Here is a 21,118-nt window from a genome sequence, read left to right on the forward strand (position 1 = left end):
AGTCATCATCGTTCATCATTTTGGCAATGCGGGGGTCCCTTTTTAGGATCTGCAAGGCATAATCTGACATGTGGGCCAATATTCCCGGTGTCAAAGATGCACTGCGAGTGCTGGTTGGAGGAGCACTTTCTGGCAAATCCACATCCCTCCAGTCACGCACAAACCCTGTACCAGACCTTGCCACGCCAACATTTTCACTTGCCCCACGAGATGCATCCTCCTCACCTAAGTAATCATCCCCATCATCATCATCCTCCTCCTCCTCTTCTTCCTCCACCTCGTCCAGGAGAGGTCCCTGAGCAGACAATGGCTGAATGTCATCAAGGATTCCCTCCTCCTCTTCAACATTGGCTGCAGACGCCTGCTCCTTAAGGTGCGTCAAAGTTTGCATGAGCAGACGCATAAGTGGGATGCTCATGCTTAGGATGACGTCGTCTGCGCTTACCAGCCGTGTGAATTCCTCAAAACACTGAAGGACTTTACAGAGGTCTTTCAGCTTCGACCACTGCACACCTGTCAACTCCATGTCTGCTCTCAAAGTACCTGGCCGTGTATCCTCCCACAAATGCATTATGGCCTGCCTCTGTTCGCACAGCCGCTCAACCATGTGCAGGGTGGAGTTCCACCTTGTTGCAATGTCGATAATGAGGCGGTGGTTGGGAAGGTGGAGCAATCGCTGCAGCTTCTGCATATGAAAGGAGTGTACAGGAGACCGGCGGATGTGCGTGCATAGTCTTCGCACCTTCTGGAGCAGGGCTGTTAACTCCGGATAATTTTTGAGGAAGCACTGCACCACCAGGTTCAAGGTGTGAGCCAAGCAAGGTATGTGGCTGAGTTTTGAAAGTGCTATGGCTGCCACAAAATTACGGCCGTTATCACTAACTACCTTGCCTGCCTCAAGATGTACACTGCCCAGCCATGACTCAGTTTGTCGCTTCAAGTACTCGGCCAGCACCTCGGCGGTGTGTCTGTCGCCCAAACACATCATCTGCAACACAGCCTGCTGACGCTTTCCACTAGCTGCTCGATAGGGGGACACCTCGTGTGCAACAGTGGCAGCTGCAGATGGAGTGCTCATATGACTGCGCTCTGTGGACGAGCTTTCGCTTCTGGAGGAGGAGGAGGGTCGAACGCCTGCAGCCAACTGTTTCCTATACCGTGGGCTAGGCAGCACTGTCCCACCACCGCTGTCCCCTGTGGACCCTGCATCCACCACATTAACCCAGTGCGCAGTGATGGACACGTAACGGCCCTGGCTATGCCAACTGGACCATGCATCTGTTGTGAGGTGCACCTTTCCACTCACTGACTGCTTGAGTGCATGGACAATGTGGTCTTTCACATGGTGGAGGGCTGGGATGGCTTTGCAAGAGAAGAAGTGGCGACTGGGTAGGTCATAGCGTGGTACTGCATAGGCCATGAGTTCGCGGAAAGCTGCGCTTTCCACCAACCGATAGGGCATCATCTCTAATGAGATTAGTGTGGCAATGTGGGCGTTCAAACCCAGTGTACGCAGATGAGAGACTGAGTACTTTCTTCACCTACTCAGTCTCTGGGAGGGTGAGCTGGACTTGAGAGCTGCATATGGTGGAACTAGCGGTGGACAGGGCGGACTGAGAGAGGGTTGATGATGGTGATGGAGTTGGTGTTCTTTCTGATGGCCTAGATTCAGTCTTTCGTTGATATAACAGTGGGATTCCCTGACTGCTTTGGCCTTGCAACGACACCTCAACATTTGCTGCTGTGCTAACCGGTGGGCTTACAGTGGGGGAAACAATGTAGCATTGCTGACTACCTTCTTTGTGATCAGTTGCACATGTGGTACTTGAGGTTTGCTGTTGTGTTCAGTCTTGCAAGTGCATGCTGGTTAAATGTCTAAGCATGCAACTGGTATTCAAATTTTTCAGATTTTTCCCTCGGCTAAAGGTCTTTGCGCACTTCTTACAGATAATCTTGGCCTGATCATGAGGATTTTGTTCAAAAAAGTGCCACACTGCACTCTTCCTACTTTGGAAGACATTTTGCGGCCTAGCACGCTGTGCTATTTTGACCCTCTGGACAAGCTGTCCAGCAACTCTTTTGATTTTTGGAACCTGTCTTTGGAGTGCTCTGGGCCTGCCAGATAACAGCTGTTGCGATGTCGATGTCTGCTGTGGTTGCTCCTCATCTGAGCTATTGGAAGCAGCACCCTCTTCCCCCAATGGATGCCAATCTGGGTCAACAACTGGGTCATCCATCACCTCTTCAATGTCATGTGCACCTTCCTCTGTGTCACCCTGTATGGTGGTATAGTATGCGGGAAGGGGCACCTGAGTCTCATCAGGGTCAGAATCTGGCTCATTACACTGTGAGGACAATGTAGTGCTCTGAGTGAATGTACCAGCAGAATCATCTATCAGTGGCTGTGCATCAGTGCACTCCATGTCAGATTCATCTTGGCCTGGGTAATTCACCATTTCACTTGATAACCCAGGCATGGTATGTGAAAACAGCTCCATGGAGTAATCAGTTGTATGGCCTGTGTCATCCTTCAATCTTGGTTGGGGTGAAGGACACAAGGAAAGGTGTGGTTCATGAACATGAGCCTCCAATGATGACTCAGTGCTTTTATTTTTTACAACTTCAGAAGAGGAGGCGATAGAGCTGGAGGCTGAGTCAGCAATGTAAGCCAATACTTTTTCCTGATGCTCTGGCTTTAAAAGCGGTTTGCCAACTCCTAGAAAACTAAGCCTTCGAGGCCTTGTGGAGCCAGACGATGACGCAGGCTCAACACCTCCTGCATTCGGTCCTATTTTGCTTTTGCCACTACCATCAGATCTACCACCAACACCATCATTATCAGCTGGCAACCCCCGCCCAATTCCACGGCCTCTTCCACCAGCCTTCCTCATTTTTGGTAAAAATGTACACAAAATCCCACAAACTATATAGTAATGTAAAACAAGGTACAAGGTGTATATAGGACAGGGGAGATGTGGAATTTCTGAACACACTTGTGGACACTGTTGGATTATGTGAGGCCCAGTGAATATCACACCGCTATGTCACAGGCTCAATGTCGCAGGTGTGAAAAATGTCACTATAGGACAGGGGAGATGTAGAATTTCTGAACACACTTGTGGACACTGTTGGATTATGTGAGGCCCAGTGAATATCACACCGCTATGTCACAGGCAGAAATTGGCTAGTGTATGACAAATTACAAGGTGTATATAGAATTGGGCAGAATAGGAATCTCCCTAGAGTGTAGGTCTGTAAGAACGGAACAAGTCCTCGACTTATCCTTACAGAGTCACACACTGATAGCTTCACTGTGGCCGTGATAACAGCCGTTACACGGTACTGTGTGAGGAGCGTACACCGCTGTATGGTGTGAAAAAATGCACGCTCAGTACCTCACCAGGGCAAAAAAAAAAAAAAAAATTGGATTGCTTTTAAAAAAGCAGTTTGCAGAGCAGTGGGAAAACAGCAATGCAGCTATCAGGAAGCCTTATAAGGCAGCCTAACAACCAACACAGCTGATCCAGCAAAATATAGCCTCCACTTGCACTGCACACACAGTGACTGGTGTGTTGTACAGGCAAAATCGCTAGCCGCAGAAGCAGTTTTTGGTGTCTTCTTCCCTGCCTAACGCTCTCCCTACAGAATCAGCAGCAGCAGCAGCTCTCCCTATTCTGAGATCAGCATGAGTAACATGGCGGTCAGCGTGCATGCCGTTTTATACCCCCTGTGACGCCCCCCAAAGCAAGCCAATCACTTGCATGCCCTTCTCAAAGATGGTGGTGACCCCTGCCTATGTAATCACGTTGCCCACAGTGTCCGTGGATCCTGATTGGCTGAAAAAGGGCGGAAAACAAACTTTTGAAACGCGACTTTGGCGCTAAAGTCGCCGAGCTCGTGGACGACCTCACCCTAGGGTCGGGTTTCGTTTCATGAAACCCGACTTTACCAAAAGTCGGCGACTTTAGAAATTTTTCGACCAGTTTCGGTCAACTCTAGTCATTTAGCCTATTGTCTTTTTCCTCATCCACCCTTTCACCCAGACTAATTTTAAGGGGACCAACACTATCATTTTTTAGCTTGTTACTATTTATGTAGTTAAAGAATATTTTGGGATTATTTTTATTTTCTCTGGCAATGAGTCTCTCTGTCTCAATCTTTGCCATCTTGATTTGCTTTTCACAGAATTTTTTTAATTTTCTGTATTTATTTAATGCCTCACTACTACCTACTTGCTTTAATTCTCTAAATGCTTTATTTTTGTCTATTGTTGCGCCCCTTACAGCTTTATTTAACCATAGTGGCTTCCTCCTATTTGTAATATGTTTATTCCCATACTTTATATATTGTGCACAGGTCCCATTCTGGATGCTAATAAGTGACTCCCATTTTCTTTGCATATTTTTATGTCTCAGGATATCATCCCAGTTAATTGCACCAAGATCATCTCCCATCTGTTGGAAATTTGCCTTCCTGAAGTTTAGTGTCCTTGTAACCCCTCTACTACACATCTTATTAAAGGGCACCTGAAAACTTATTTTGTGATCACTATTACATACCTCCCAACCTTTGAAGAAGGGAAAGAGGGACAAAGGCTGCGGTGCACGCAGCTGCAAAATTTTAGGCCACACCGCCGACCACACCCATTTCACAACTATTCACACCCATGTCCACCCTCAACCACACCCATTTAGCACTGCTGATCACACTGACTGGTACCGAGGGCACAGTGGCTAGCATTATGGGTACCGTGGCTGCCATTATGGGCACAGTGGCTGGTACTGAGGAAAAGAATCCCACCGGAAGCCCAACCAGACCCCACAAGCATGCATTAACCCCCCCGGGACCCAACCAGACCCCGCAAGCGGTGCATTAACCCTCCTCCTGACCCCAACGGACCCCGCAAGCCAGCATTACCCCCCCCGGGATGCCAAGCAGCCCCCACAAGTGTGCATTACCCCCTAGGATGCCAAGCAGCCCACACAAGTGTGCATTAACCCCCCTGGGATGCCAAGCAGCCCCCACAAGTGTCCATTAACCCCCCCTGGGATGCCAAGCAGCCCTCACAAGTGTGCAATAACCCCTCGGGAGCCCAACAAGCTCCCAGATGACCCAAACATTAAGCCCCCAAATCCCACCAGTTAGCCCCAAGTATCAGCCCCAAACAACTAAACATCTAAGAAGACTCCAACCTGTTAATTAATAAACACTCCTGTTCCTCACTGACAACACTGACCTCCTCCCTCCTGCTCACAGACGCTGGCACCAGATGAAAAATGTGTAAGGCCATCTTCTCTTCCTGCCTTTGCTGTCAGGACACACCCCCAGAACTGACATCACACCTGGAAGGAGCCCATACAGTCTAGCAGCTACCCTGTGCACACAGGACCTGTGATGAGGTCACAGGAGAGGAGTCAGGAGTCACATGATGATCATGTGACTCCTGACTCCTCTCCTCCTGTGACCTCATCACAGGTCCTGTGCGCACAGAGAACTAACTACACCCTAGCATTCATTGCAGGCTGTGACTGGCTTCCACCGCGTCTCTGGGAGGGCGAGTATGGGGAGGGGCGTGCGGCTTGTCTCCCTGCAGTGCGGGACAAATAGTATCGTGGGCGGGACAGCGGGTGGGAGGGGCAAAAACGGGACTGTCCCACGGAATCCGGGACACTTGGGAGCTATGCTATTACCCAAGTGACCCCCAACTAGGGATGAGCTTTCCGATATTGAGATATCGGAAATCGGCCCGATATTTGCGATATCGGAATTCCGATTCGATATTTTTTTCACATCGGAAATTCCAAAATCCTTCAGCCTCTGAGCATTCCGTGGAGCCAATCAGGAGCTGAAGAATTGCTGACAACATTGTGTAACTCCCCTAAGCTTGGTAGGAGGCGTCCAAAGATGCTAGCTAGGGGCTGCGCTGCGATTGGCTGGCTGGATGGTGTGATCAGGCAGTATAAAAGGCTGCACCTGCCACTTTAGCCTCAATCTACTGTGAAAGTAGATAGGGATAGGTTGCTGTTGGAGATAGGGAGAGATCTCGGATCTAATAGCGATAGAAATTGTTTTTCAGCGACTGTAGCAGCCCCTGTGTGTTACAGAAGCAGTCTTTTTCCTCACTGACCCCGCTCAGTTTCATTTTTTGTGCTGTGCAGGCTCTCAGTGAGGTGCTTAATGAGACAGTGCAGAGCAGCTCTTGCTGCAGCACTGTGTGGTGTGTGTCTCACTGCCTTTTCTCTTCATCCCTTAAATCCCCTTCCCCTATTTTTTCCTAAAAGTTAATCACTATATAGGGATTGTGCTGTGAGGGACCCAAACAACCTCTGTGGCTGGTGCCACACAGCACCTGGCCCAGTCCCAGAGAATCCATTTTTTTTTTGGTATCACAGTAGTGTCATTTACTGCGCTGTGACATCCGACCGTAACGTGTACTACAAACACGTTACTCTTTGTGTAGGCCACACTAGATTCAAATAAAGTGTAGCAGACACACCATCATCATACAGTGCCATTAGTGTTTCTTATACCTGTTTGTAATCCTACAGGAATAAGCACACTAATTCCTAATAATTACTTTCTTGCCGTTCTGAATCCATTGATAGAGAAGAAGAAGGCAGGGAGTAAGGGACGTCCCTGCGGCGGCCGCGGAAGAGGTGCATCAGCAGCTAGACATGGTGCAAATCCAGAGCAAGCAGCACGCCCAAGTCACTCAGCACCTACTTTCACCCGGCAGCAGTCATTTATTCGCAGCTTGTTAGGAGCGCAGGGCCATAGGCTGATAAGAGAGGATCAAGTAGAAACCGTTGTTGGTTGGATGGCAGCTGAGGAATCCACCTCAATGAGCACAGCATCCTCCCAGGACCTCTCCACCACATCGGGTCAGGCCACTGAAGAGCAGCACCCATCTGCTTCTTCATTGCCCAGACATTCAGATGGCCAGGAGCCAACCTTAATCCTCTTCTCAGAATTTGTTGGCTTGGAATCTGTGTGCCATCCAGACAGCATTCCTGAAGCTGAAGAAGAGGTAGTGTGCCCAGATGCGCAACCACTGTGTCCGTCCGAGGAAGAAGTGGAGGGTGGGCCAGTGCCCACAGTGACCAGACCCCAGTCAGCAGATGATGAAACTCAGCTGCCAGTTTCTGCTGACGAAAGTGTAAAGAATGACGAGGTCCTTGACCCATCATGGCATGCAAGCAAGTGGGGATAGCTCAGAGGAAGAGCTTGCAGGTGTGGCACAGCGTGGCCATCCACGTGGGAGAGGAAGAGGGAAAAATTGGTTGTCGGCTCCCTCAACTTCAGCACCCGTTAGGAGCAGGGATCTTTTAAAGAACACAAGGGGTGCGCCCAAGAGTTGTGGTGCATGGGCCTTTTTCGACCAAGTTGCAGATGACGTTACAGTAGTCAGATGTAATCTTTGTCAACAAACTGTGTGGAGAGGGAAGAACGTCAGCAACCTTAATACCACCAATATGTTGATGCATGTCAGGAAGAGGCACCCTGTGGAGTGACAGCATCACACCCAAGATGATTCGCCACCTGCAGCTGGTTCCCCACCTTCCACCTCTTCAGCCACAGCGGCCACCTCTTACTCCAGCTCGCAAACAGCTGCTCCCGCTTCCTCGCCAGAATGCCAGGGTGCATCTGCAGGCAGTGTTGTACGGCGGCACACTGTCTGTACTTCGTCAGCATCAGCATCCCAATCGCTGGCATCCTCACACTCCCAATCCAGTGTGCAGCCATCTGTCACACAGGTGTGGGAGAAAAGGCGCCCGTACTCGGCCAACCACCCACGAGCACAGGGCATGAATTCTCGTATTGCCAAACTGCTTGCAATGGAAAAGCTACCATTCTGGCTGGTGAGGAAGCCAGCCTTTATCGATATGTTGGGGTTTGCAATCCCACAATAGAGCATTCCCAGCCGCTTCTACTTCAGCAGGCAAGCTGTCCCCGCCCTGCAACAGCATGTGGAGCGTAAAATTAAGCAAGCACTACAAAATGCAGTTAGTAGAAAGGTCCACCTGACCACCGACGCGTGGACCAGTCAGCATGGCCAGGGACGCTACATTTCCATCACCGCCCATTGGGTAAATGTAGTTGAGCCTGGAACTGAAGTAGACAGTGCAAGTGCGCGGGTCCTGCTAACTCCACAAATTGCAGGCCTCTCCTCCATACAAATTGACTCCTCCTCATACTCCTCGCCAGACTCGCCTGCACCCAGACGTCCTACAGCAACCGATTTCAGCACTGCATCAGCCAAACATCAACAGGCCGTGTTGAAATTGGTTTATCTGGGTGATGTTAGCCACACCGCAACCGAGCTGTGGAACATGCTCAAGGAGCAGAGGGACATGTGGCTTGCGCCGCTCAACCTCCAGCCAGGTATGGTGTTGTGTGACAATGGCTGAAACCTGGTCGCGGCTCTGGGCCTAGGTAGTCTGACTCACATTCCATGCCTTGCCCATGTCCTAAACTTGGTGGTGCAGAGTTTCCTTAGGAACTATCCTGACCTTGAGGAGCTGCTGCACAAAGTCAGATACGAGTGCTCTCATTTGCGATGTTCAAGCATGGCTGCATTGCGCCTTTCAGCCATGCAGCGCAGATTGGGCCTGCCCGAGCACCGCATCATTGTTGACCTCCCCACCAGGTGGAATTCGACTTTGCATATGCTGCAGAGGTTGTGTGAGCAGCAACCTGCAATTATGGAGTTGCAGCTGCAGCAGGCGCAAAGTAGGCGACACACATCTTAGCCCTCGCACTTTACAACCACAGAGTGGGCATCCATGAAGGACATATGCACCATTTTGAAGTGCTTCGAGGACTCCACTCTGATGGTGAGCACGGATGCTGCCCTACTCAGCCTGACTATTCCCCTTATATGCCTTAGAAAACAAAAAGCAAAAAACACAAATATCCTGAACTAAAAGTAAAAAATATACTGCAAATAATGCATAAAGGTAATAATAATAATAAGGGTATTTAGTAAACATAATTTTGATCAAAATAATGTACAAGCCATCCCGCCACGTCACGGCAACCCTTGTGGGACAGTCCCTACTCTAATATTTAAAACCTTTTCACTTGCCAAGTGGCGTGAATGTGAATAAGGGTCGAGCGGCTGAACCACTTGTAACAGCTTAGGCCAGACTGGATGGCTTTCCCAGCTCAGAAAGAGGGCGGTCACACCCCTATACGCACTGAATGCACAATGAAATGAATAAAAAACAAATCTGAACTGAGAAAAGTAAGTTAATGTGTATGCACAATGTAAGTGCATATTAACACAGGGTTGCCGTGACGTGGCGGGATGGCTTGTACATTATTTTGATCAAAATTATGTTTACTAAATACCCTTATTATTATTATTACCTTTATGCATTATTTGCAGTATATTTTTTACTTTTAGTTCAGGATATTTGTGTTTTTTGCTTTTTGTTTTCTCTGGTTAATGGTCATGTGTTAATATGCACTTACATTGTGCATACACATTAACTTACTTTTCTCAGTTCAGATTTGTTTTTTATCCCTTATATGCCTTATAGAATCAACACTTAAAGGACTAAGGGATGAGGTTTCTCTGGAGGAGGAGGAGGAGTATGATGAGACACTTGCACCAACCAGGCAATATTCATCGGCTTGGTTGGTACAAAGCTCTGTGGGTACCTCACAAAGGTCCAGGCAGGACACAGCAAGCGAGGAGGATGAGGAGGACTATGAGGATGAGCAAGAGGAGGAAAGTACACGGCGCTCTACTAGTAGTCACCAGCTAGAGCGTAGATGGGGTGATGCAGAGCAGCCAGAGCACATTCCTCCAGCTGGTGGCAGCGATGCATGGCCAGTTGGCAGCCTTCAGCACATGAGTGACTTCATGCTGCAGTTTCTGAGAAACGACCCATGCGTGAATCGTATTCTCCACACAAATGACTACTGGGTGGCCACCCTCTTAGATCCACGTTACCGGGACAGCCTTCAAAGCCTAATTACACCGTTGAACCGGGCGTGTAAAATGCAGGAGTACCAAGATGCTCTGGTTAATTCACTCATGTACTCTTTTCCACCGCATAGCAGTGATGCGTGTGCATTAGCAGGCACCTCAGTGCGTCCTGGGCCCAGCGGAATCCATTCAGAAGCCGGTAGCAGAAGCAGTACATCTGCTACTGACAGATTCAGTATACCCAACCTGTTCCAACGGTTTCTGAACCCACAAACAGTTCGGGCACCATCAGCACAGACAGTGCAACGCACTAGGAGGCAATGTTATCGTGACATGGTGGCACAATACCTCTCCACCTCTGTCAGTGTGCTTCAGGATGGATTTGCCCCCTTCAAGTTTTGGGTCTCCAAGTTAGATACATGGCCCGAGCTTAGCCAGTATGCCTTGTAGGTCCTGGCTTGTCCTGGTGCCAGTGTGATTTCTGAACATGTCTTTAGTGCAGCTGGCAATGTACTAACAGACCAACGTACCAGACTATCGGCTGCAAATGTGGACCGGCTTACATTCCTAAAAATGAACCAGGCCTGGATTTCTGGTGACTTTTGCTGCCCTGAGCCAGAGTAGACAGGTTACATGCATGGTTGATAGCAGTATGCATGCTCTGTCATGTGCCTATGTTGCACACAGCGTCATCTGTTATGCCTGTGCTCTGGCCTCTACTACCAACATCTAGCACCTGGTTCTGTTACTGACTCTTTCACCTCAACTGTTTTCCATGGGATGGGCTCTAGTACCGCCAGCTAGTGCCCATTACTGTGACTGCCACTTTCACAGCATGCTGTGTTTCTGGGCAACAGTAACACCAGCTGTACCTTGTTAGACCAAAGTGGAAAAAAAGGACGACAGATGCCAAACACCTATAGGCAGAAGCACAAGAGGCGGAATCCAGCCATGCCGGCTGTTTCCTGGCAGTGAAGTGCGGACATTCTTCTTTGTGCGCATGCATTGTCCGCTTTGTGTTTCCTTGTGTCCGGAGGTTAATTTCTTTCTTATAAGGCATTAGCTATTCTACCCTGCCTTAGTGTAGTTTTTTCAACTATATTTATATCCTCTATGGCCATTATGTCCGTGGAGGGCATAGTTGCCCTTAGGCAATATGGCGCCCAGACTTCGTTGCAATCTTATGCACATGCGCAAGCAGTTCTGATCGGTGCAACCAGTTAGTACCTCCTCCTGGCCAGTGCATGGTGGCATGGGACGTCCGGTCACGTGGGGCCCAACGTCATCCGGGCGTCACGGCCAGGCATCTGCTGTGCGGGGGGATGGACCTCTGGTTGCCTGGTCAGTGCTGACTGACTTCCGGTTGGAGCGTTCAATGGCCTTTCCGGTCCCTGCATTATTTAAAGATCTCATCATTGTTCAGACATAGCGCCCCCTGACGAAGGTGCCCGAAATGCGCATCGGGGTGGACACCGTGACTCCCCACTTGTCTGTGTTCACTAGCATATACCAGGTAATGTTGGACATTTATTTTTGAATGCACGGATATTTGCAGTATTTCTTTACTTGTTACAACATGACTTTGAATAGGCTGTATCCATGTGTTGTATGAGATGGTGTTTCCATTCTTTATGTCCTCCCTTTAAGGGGTTTATTTGAAGCAGCCATGTGCGGACAACGGTGTCTTGTTGTTTTTGTGACATGTTATCAGCTATTTTAAACATCTTGTATTGTTCCTTGCCCTGTGTCCAATAAAGCAATTTTATACTCTGACCTTCATTGTCGTTTAGGAAGTGTTTTCTTCCTCCTCCCTTCATGTCTTTTTGACAATTGGTCTCTTTACAGTCCACAGTATTTTGAGAGATATGGGGTAATACTTTGCTATAATTTTTTATTATTGTTTATTCCCCATATGAGAGAGATATATATATATACTGGCATGTGCTACCTTTTCTTTTATCAGAGTAGTCACACTGCCAGATCTCCTCCTGTGCCTGCTGAAGGAAGCAGACAGAAGAAAGCAGACAGAAGAAATACTACAATCGTAAGTGTTGATCCCTGAACCCTGCCTGATCTCTCTTCATCCTCCCCAATCCACCCATCCCCCTTACCCCCCTCTTTTTACCCCCCTCCACCCCCCCTTTGTGCCGCCTCTGTGCGCACATTCGGCAGCCTATGAGCGTTGATTGGTGACGCAGCTCACCGATCAACACTCGTGCTCGCTTTTCTTTTTCACCCACCGCGTGTGCAAAATCAGCAGCCAGCAAACTTTGATAAGTGACGCAGTTTATCAATCAGAGCTCGTGCCTGCTACTTTCCATTTTTCTCTCACCCCCATTGCACCACCCCCGTGCGCACATCCAGCAGCCGCTGAACTTTGATAAGTGACGCAGTTCACTTATCATTGCTCGTGCCTGCTGTTTTACACTTTTCTTTTCACAGGCATTTTTTTCTCCCAATTTGCTTTTTTCTTTTAGCTTTTTCTTTTCAGACAAGTTTGCACCAATTACTATCCCCCCACACACATACAGTTATAAATAAAGTACACACAAAGCACCATATTCACAAAAAAAAAGTCTCGCTCGTCACATTCATCCCAACAACGCTATGCATTGGAGGAGCCATATGCTTTACTTGCCTCCAACACTGATAGCGAGGGAGAGGATCCCACATTTCTTTACTTTTCAGATTCTTCATCCTCTTCCTCCTCGGGTCCTGCGAAACTGCCACGCAGACGTCCCAGGACAGAAGATGAGACAGCGCCCAGACTTGAAGATGAACCATCGCACCCCACTGAGGACCCAGTATGGACCTCGCCCCCCAAAAAAATTACAAGCCACCGATTCCTGATTTTGTGGCAGAATCAAGAATCAAGTTTGACACCACTGGCCTCACATAATTAGACTTTCAAATTCTTTTTCTCTGAGGATTTTATTAACCTCATGCTGAAGCAAACTAATTTATATGCTCGTCAATTTTTGGCGCAAAACCCTGGTTCATCATTTTCAAACTAGTCTCCTATAGATGCCCTTGAAATGATGCAGCTTTTGGGCCTAGTGCTTCACACTGTTTATAACACTCCAGTGTTCCGAATGGTCATGGCCAGATGCGTTTTGAGGCCATTAACAAATTCCTGCATTATACCCATAATGCACAGTGTCCCCCATGAGATGACCCCAACTGTTGTGAGTTCATTCTCTGGTTCACCAGTTGTGAGTTCTCCTTCCAGACTCCCTCTGGTGGTAACAGGAGGTAGTGAGGCTGGTTTGATCGGTGGAGATCTGCCACCTGAGAATGAGGATGACGATTGGATCTCAGGAGTCTCAGATTGGATTTAAGACAGCTGACGCCCTATTCAGTTGCTGTTGATTCCTTCTGGCTTGTCAGCTCTTGGTTTTGAGCTGTGTTCCAGTCATCTAAAGCTAAGTTTTTCTGCTAATGTTCACACTTGATTTTGTTGGTCTATTCAGTTTTTTGGTGTGGTCAGCCAGCCCCGGCTGGGGGATGTGCTGAATTTCCACTCTTATTTATCAGTATTTTGTCAATTTGCTTTTTGTCCCTTACTAGTTTGGTCTCTTTTTGCTCTGTCTCAGAATATTTCAGAAGGCTGATATAGTGGGAGAAGTCTAGTGACTTCAGGGTTAATTTTGCTATCAGAAGTGTTGGACATTATTTTTGTAGGATTTTTTGCAGGTTGCAGACAGTGTCTTTCCTTTCCTTTCCTCTCTAGTTAGTTGGGGCCCCATCATTTGCTCAGCCTATTTTCCTGCCTGTGTTTGTGCCTTCATCTTGTTTCACCATCAATACATGTGTGGGGGCTATCTATTCCTTTGGGGTCTGCTCTGGGGCAGTTAGTTTTCCCCTTTTCATGCTTCAGGCTTATTTAGTCCTCCGGCTGTGACGAAGCGTCTACGAACATCGTAGGTATGCTCCACGGCTGCTGCTAGTTGTGTGGTAGGATCAGGGATCTGCAATCTGCATAGTTACCAACCTCTCTGGTTTTCTGTGACTTAGCTTGTTTTGCTTTTTTCTCCTTGGTGACCCATTCATAACACCCAATCTTGACTGTCGGTTCAAAGTTCAGCTGGTCATCAAACACTCCAACAATATGTTTGTTGAAGTGTGCATGCCCCAAAGTGACATCTGCATGGATGAGTACTTAGTTCATTTTAAGGGAAGGCTCAGATTCCGTCAGCACCTGCTCAGCAAGAGGGCCAGGTACAAAATCAAACTCTATAAGCTGTGTTCTGTCCTTACTAATGAACCTGGATTTATGTAGCTTATACAGACAGCTAAACTGCTATACCAGGGGTCCAATAAGAAGACTGTAGGTTGAATCTGTGCTTTATTGAACGTGATGGTATATTGGTGCGGTGAAACTACAAGTAAACATATAATACAATCAGTCAGTATGGGTACATAGGAATACATAATATACATAACATAGATTACCTGCGCTAATAGCTAACCAGGGGAGAGCTAACTAAGGAGGGTGATCTAGGACAGGGATTAGATGTGGGGAGCGTGATTACTTACCGATGAAGGTGACGCAGGGGGAGAAGAGGAATGAGGTGCTTCTTGTATGCATATTAAATTAGAAAATGGTAGCACACCAAATATGAAATACGAATAGCAAAATGGCTTTAGTAATACATTTCATAATGGCTTTTTGTAAGGCATATCAAATATGAAATAATTGAAATATGAATAGCATAATGGCTTTTGTAATCTAGAAAAACATATGAGATACTTAGCACAAAATTTGGCCAAAAGATGTGAGCCCATTCACCAGCGACAAGGTGATCTCAGATTGAATGGGTCCCTATACTGACTGCCTGGTGTGAACTGACCTCTGGCTAGTAACATGATAAAGCCTGTATATATAGGACGATAGGAACCAAACATGTGATTGAATGCGATTAAAATCACCACTTGATGAAGGGCGGAGTGCTCAGTCAGAAAACTAGTATACAAGTAATAGAAAAAACTGACGGCACATCTAGAACTAGTCTGAATAGGTGCATACCAAAAGGCAACTTACATATTAAATTAGAAAATGGTAGCACACCAAATATGAAATACGAATAGCAAAATGGCTTTTGTAATCTAGAAAAACATATGAGATACTTAGCACAAAATTTGGCCAAAAGATGTGAGCCCATTCACCAGCTTTAGCTCTAGATTACAAAAGCCATTATGCTATTCATATTTCACTTATTTCATATTTGATATGCCTTACAAAAAGCCATTATGAAATGTATTACTAAAGCCATTTTGCTATTCGTATTTCATATTTGGTGTGCTACCATTTTCTAATTTAATATGTAAGTTGCCTTTTGGTATGCACCTATTCAGACTAGTTCTAGATGTGCCGTCAGTTTTTTCTATTACTTCTTGTATGCAAGCAGAAGGAAAATGGTGGACTGGAGGGAAATAGGCTGAGCTAACCATAATCCCTTGCAAACTTACCCATGATACACTGGGAATTTGGAGGGAAGCAAAAACGAAACCAAAAACAGAAAAACACTGCGGTTATTACTTTGGCTACTAGATGGAGCCAAAACAATGAACATTAAATCTATAGCAAACAGCATAATCGATATTCTGAGCAAATTACTGCATATATATTATCAAAATAGATAGTCAAGAGTCATTAATTATGTTGGAGACAGAATACTCCTCATCTGGCATCGAATGGATGTCACTGCTCTTGTTCTCCGAAGACAACAATAGGACCAGCTCAGTCACTGGCCTGGAATATGTCTTAGGTCCATCTCCTTTGGACATCCTGAGTTCGACTTTGCGGACATTGCCATCTTTACTCGGGTATGTAGCAGTCACTAGACCAAGTGGCCACTGGTTTTGATGGGCCTGACAGTCTTTCACAAGGATGAGGTCACCAATCCTCAGATTAAGCCTGGTAGATTGCCACTTCGACCTTGGCTGCAGGTTAGACAAATACTGTTTGCACCACCTGTCCCAGAATGTATTGGCGAGACTTTGTACCTGCCTCCATTGGCACTTGCAGAGGTCCTTAGCGTCGAATCCTGCTGGAGGGACACTGGACAGTCCTGTTTTCTGAGTGAGGAGAGTAGCTGGAGTCAATAGCAAGGGCTCCTCAGTGTCATTCGGAACTGGAACCAAGGGCCTTGCGTTGATTATAGCTGAGGCTTCTGTCATGAAGGTGGTTAGGCTTTCGTGGGTAAGTCTCGCTGCTCCTTCCTGAAGAGTAGAGTCAAGAATTCTACGTACTAGACCAATCATTCATTCCCAAGATCCACCCATGTGTGAGGAGTGAGGTGGGTTGAATGACCATTTGTAACTTTGGTCGCTGAGGAACCTCTCGAGAGTCTTATGGTCTAGATTTGAAGGTATGCCCAATTACTTTGCTGAACCAATGAAGATGGTACCTCTGTCTGAACGTATATGTTTGATGGGACCACGGATGGCAATGAAATGTTTCAAAGCATTGATAAAGCTTGAGTAGAGTTGAGCGAAACGGGTCGGTCAAATTCAAAAATCGCTGACTTTCGCTAAAGTCGGGTTTCGCCGATCGAAACCCAACCATAGCGTGAGGTCGGCCATGCGGTCGCCGACTTGAGCGCCAGAGTCATGTTTCCCATTTTGCTTCCAGCGCCTTTTCTCAGCTAATGATCAAGGATGCACACTGTGGGCAACGCGATGATATGGTGTTATGAATGAGTCACCGTAGGAGGCAAAAGCAGAAATGCTACCCAAGTCCAGAAAACCAGAGAAGTTGGCAGCTATCGGATTGCAGACCCTTGAACCTATCAACAACAACTAGCAGTAGCCGTGGGGGGTTCCTACGATGCCCTAGACTAAAGACAGAAAGGGAAATCTAAACTGCCCCAGAGCAGACCCCAAAGCAATAGGCAGCCCCCAACATATAATGACAGTGAAGCAAGAAGAAAAAACACTAACACAGATAGAAAGATAGACTGAGCAAATGATGGGCCCAAGCTAACTAGGTAGGACAGGATAGGAAGGCTGCTGTCTGCAATCCGCGGAAAACCCTATCAAAATAAGAGCCAACAGACTGACAGGGAAAAGGGCCCTGAAGACGCTAGGCTTCAAAAAGACTATGTCAGTACTCAGGTATTTTCTGAAGACAGCAAACCGACAAAAAGGAATTCAGCTCACCCCAGCAGGGAATGGCAGAATCCAGAAAAGCAAAGCAAACTAAAACCAAAACACAAATGCAAAAAGGCAAAGCAGAAAACTTAGCTTTTGAGGAGCAGGAATCAGACTGGTCTCCGAGAATTCCACAGAGAAATCACCAGCGAGGCAGACGAGTGTCGGCTGCCTTATATCCAGTTAGAGATCCCCGTCGCCCAGTCATCCTCTCCCAGCTCAGGTGCTTGGTAGTCAGCCTCACTACCTTCCTTCTCCAGAAGAGGGAGTTCATCAGACCTCAATGGTGAAGGGGAAAATGAACTCATAACACATGGGCAGTGACCACCACCATCTTAGAGTAGGGCATTGCAGTGATTGGCTTGCTTTGTGTGGCATCACAGTGGCTATAAAAGCCCTGAACACTGACTGCCATCTTACTTCTGCCGATCTTAGCATAGGGAGAGGTTGCTGCTGCTCGTTCTCAATAGGGAGAGTGTTTAGGCAGGAAAGAAAAAAAAAAAAAAATCTGTGCTTCTGTTGATAGCGATTTTCACTGTACAACACAACATTTAGTGTGCAGTGAGAGGGGAGGATATTTTTGTGTGCAGCACTGCTGATGATTATTAGGCTACCTTATAAGGCTACCTGATAGCTGCATTGCTGTGTGCACACTGCTGTGCAGACTGCTTTTTTCCAAGCAAAAATACTTTTATTCCTTTTTTCTGCACAGTTACTGAGTGTTCATTTTTTCACACACCGTATAGAGGCGTACGCTCCTCACACACTACCGTGTGCCGTCTGGTATCACGGACAAATAAATGCTATAGGTGTGTGACTCCATAAAAAAAATACATGGAGATTTACATTTTTCCATACATACACCGTATAGGGGTGTCCGCTTCTCAAACAGTATCGTGTATCTGCTGTTTGGATTACGGTCACATCTATACAGAGACAGCGTGTGTGTGTGTGACTCCGGAAATACATATACGGACATTTCCATTTTTCCATACACCATATATAGCTGTCCGCTTCTCAAACAGTATCGTATATCTGCTGTTCGCATTACAGTTACATCTATACAGAGACAGCGTGTGTGTGTGTGAGACTCCGTAAATGCATATACGGACATTTCCTTTTTACCATACACCATATTGAGCTGTCCACTTCTCAAACAGTATCGTATGTCTGCTGTTCGCATTATGGTCACATCTATACAGAGACAGCGTGTGTGTGTGTGACTCCGGAAATACATATACGGACATTTCCATTTTTCCATACACAGTATAAAGCTGTCCGCTTCTCAAACAGTATCGTATATCTGCTGTTTGCACTACGGTCACATCTATACAGACACAGCGGGTGTGTGATACGCTGAAAATACATATACGGACATTTCCATTTTTCCATACACCGTATAGAGCTGTCTGCTTCACAAACAGTATCGTATATCTGCTGTTCGCATTACTGTCAACATCTATACAGAGACAGCGTGTGTGTGTGACTCAGGAAATACATATACGGACATTTCCATTTTTCCATACACCGTATATAGCTAATAAATCTCAGTCCTTTTTTAGAAAGGCAAAGTTACTTCAATACTGAGCTCAACATATTCCACAAGAAGGTATATCATGTGGAAAAAAAAGTGAAAATAAGAGAAAATATTGATTGTTAATAAATGATTCTTTATTAAATATTATTAAAAGGAGAACGTAAAAAGACAGAGCAAAAGGCCTCCTAAAAAAGGGGGATAGGTAGCGGCAAAACAATATACAACGATGTAAAAAAATAATAGTAATACACACACACACACACACACACACAATAATAACCCTGTAGATTTAAATATAAATACAAAAATGGTTCTTGCATACAAAAGTAATAATGATAATTCCTGCCAGAGTCAGTGCACCATAGTAGATGACAATGAACACATTGCTTGTTACTACTAGGCTTTGCAAAAAAAGGCAATATTGCACGTTGCCTGTGTGACTATGGAAAAACTAGATGTAAATATAAAGAGGTATTGACATGCAAAATAATCACTGCAGGGTTTAACATGTCTCAGTAGACAAAAGCCATTGTTTGTTACTGCTAAGTATCTGCAAAGGGAACAGTATTGCACATTGCCCATGTGACTACTAGCGTCCTGAGTGTGCTAAAGGGTTAATGAGTAAAGTGTGCTAGGGAGCTGCACAGAGTATAATAGAAATAAAGTGCCTGGTATAAACCGGGGACTGGTTGTTAATACCTGAGTTAGAAGAATGTGCAGCGTCAACCGGTAACAGCTGAGGGAATGCCGCAGGTGTCTCCCTCCACCCGCCGAGCGCCGTTTCGCTATGTAGCTTCTTCCAGGGGAGTGGAGATAAGGAGGTGTCAGCCAGGTATTTGTAGTGAGGTGCGAGAAGCCGGGGAGGAGTGTGGAGGAACTTCCACTGGTCTGTTTTAGCGCACGTCAGAAAGTCCCGCCTTCTTTTGCTAAGGGGACTTCCGCAGTTGCGCTCTGTGGCACGCAGGTGAAATACACAGCGTTTCACTGTTCAGAGCACTTCCGGTGGTCACTAGGAGGATACAGGGCTAACGCGTGCGCATTAGACACTTGGAAATGTGAACATGGACAGGACTGGGTGTGGTGGAGAAACCGAAAGAAAAAAAAAAAAGTGATTGAATGTGAGCAGGGGATGTATGAAGCGAGGGCTGTGTGTGAATGTGAAATGGGGGAAAGGAGCAAAAAGTGAACCTTAGTGTATACATAAAAGGAGGACGTGTTGCTGCACAGTGGTTTAAAGGGCAAGTAATGAATAATCAATTGTCAGCATAATAAATGAGAGGGAGAGTGGAGGCATATCATGAGGTGCATAAGTTGCATAAATAAACACAAGGCAATGATGAACATATAAGTATGCAGGGTGTAGTGAAAAAAGGGGAATGTACATAAATACAGAATTGTGTGTATCCAATACACTGAAAAAGGGGTGCATGGATAACATGAGAAAAGACACAAGCAAAAAATTTACACAAAAAGTGCACGTATAAATATGGATGCAGTGTGATGCAGCAGCAAAAAAGGCAAATGCAATTCTAGGATGTATTAACAGAAGCATACAGTCTAGATCACGTGAAGTCATTATTTCCCTCTACTCCTCTTTGGTCAGACCTCATCTGGAATATTGTGTCCAGTTTTGGGCACCACATTTTAAAAAAGACATCAACAAACTGGAGCAAGTTCAGAAAAGAGCGACCAGAATGGTGACCGGTCTGCAAACCCTGTCTTATGAGGAAAGGTTGCAGGATTTGGGAATGTTTAGTTTGCAAAAGAGAAGACTGAGAGGAGACTTAATAGCTGTCTACAAATATCTAAAGGGCTGTCACATTGTAGAAGGATCAACTTTATTCTCATTTGCACAAGGAAAGACTAGAAGCAATGGGATGAAACTGAATGGGAGGAGACACAGATTAGATATTAGAAAAAACTTTTTGACAGTTAGAGTGATCAATGAGTGGAACAGGCTGCCACGAGAAGTGGTGAGTTCTCCTTCAATGGAAGTCTTCAAACAGAGGCTGGACAGACATCTGACTGGGATGATTTAGCGAATCCTGCTTTGAGCAGGGGGTTGGACCAGATGGCCCAGGAGGTCCCTTCCAACTCTACGATTCTATGATTCTATGGATAAAATAATTTTTTGATATGATAAAAAAAAAAAATGTGCAATAAGGAAGTCCATATTATTGCTTTCACAGTCGGTTGTTATTGTCCATTTTTCTTTATCACTTTCTCCCGGATAGTAGTCTTCTCCTGAGATGATAGCTTTTAGTAAGGTGGATGAAAAACACCGTCAGGAGGCAACATACGGACAGAGCACCTTAAAATTAAATAAATAAAAAATTGAATGAGTAGGACACTAAAATTATTGAATAAAGCACAGAAGAGGAAAAAGGGAAAAATGATAAGACATAAAAAACACATAAAAAGACACCTTAAAAAGCTCCATACCCAGAAATGCTATGTATTAATGGAATTATAAGAAGGAATTAAAACCAAAATTC

The 21,118-nt window shown here is 46.1% G+C and overlaps 1 long non-coding RNA gene across 1 annotated transcript in view; it reads right to left on the reverse strand.

Annotated features, from left to right (window-relative positions):
* Positions 1-19,839, reverse strand: part of LOC141055594 (uncharacterized) — a 43,670-nt gene extending 23,831 nt beyond the window's left edge. Inside the window, exon 1 of the long non-coding RNA XR_012221497.1 lies at positions 19,323-19,839. This is a non-coding gene — a long non-coding RNA (uncharacterized lncRNA). The remainder of the gene's footprint in view (positions 1-19,322) is intronic.
* Positions 19,840-21,118: the final 1,279 nt, after the last annotated feature.

The sequence above is a fragment of the Dendrobates tinctorius genome, unplaced genomic scaffold, assembly GCF_039654945.1.
Source record: "Dendrobates tinctorius isolate UK_male_01 unplaced genomic scaffold, ASM3965494v1 ptg000188l, whole genome shotgun sequence".
NCBI classification, from domain to species: domain Eukaryota; kingdom Metazoa; phylum Chordata; class Amphibia; order Anura; family Dendrobatidae; genus Dendrobates; species Dendrobates tinctorius.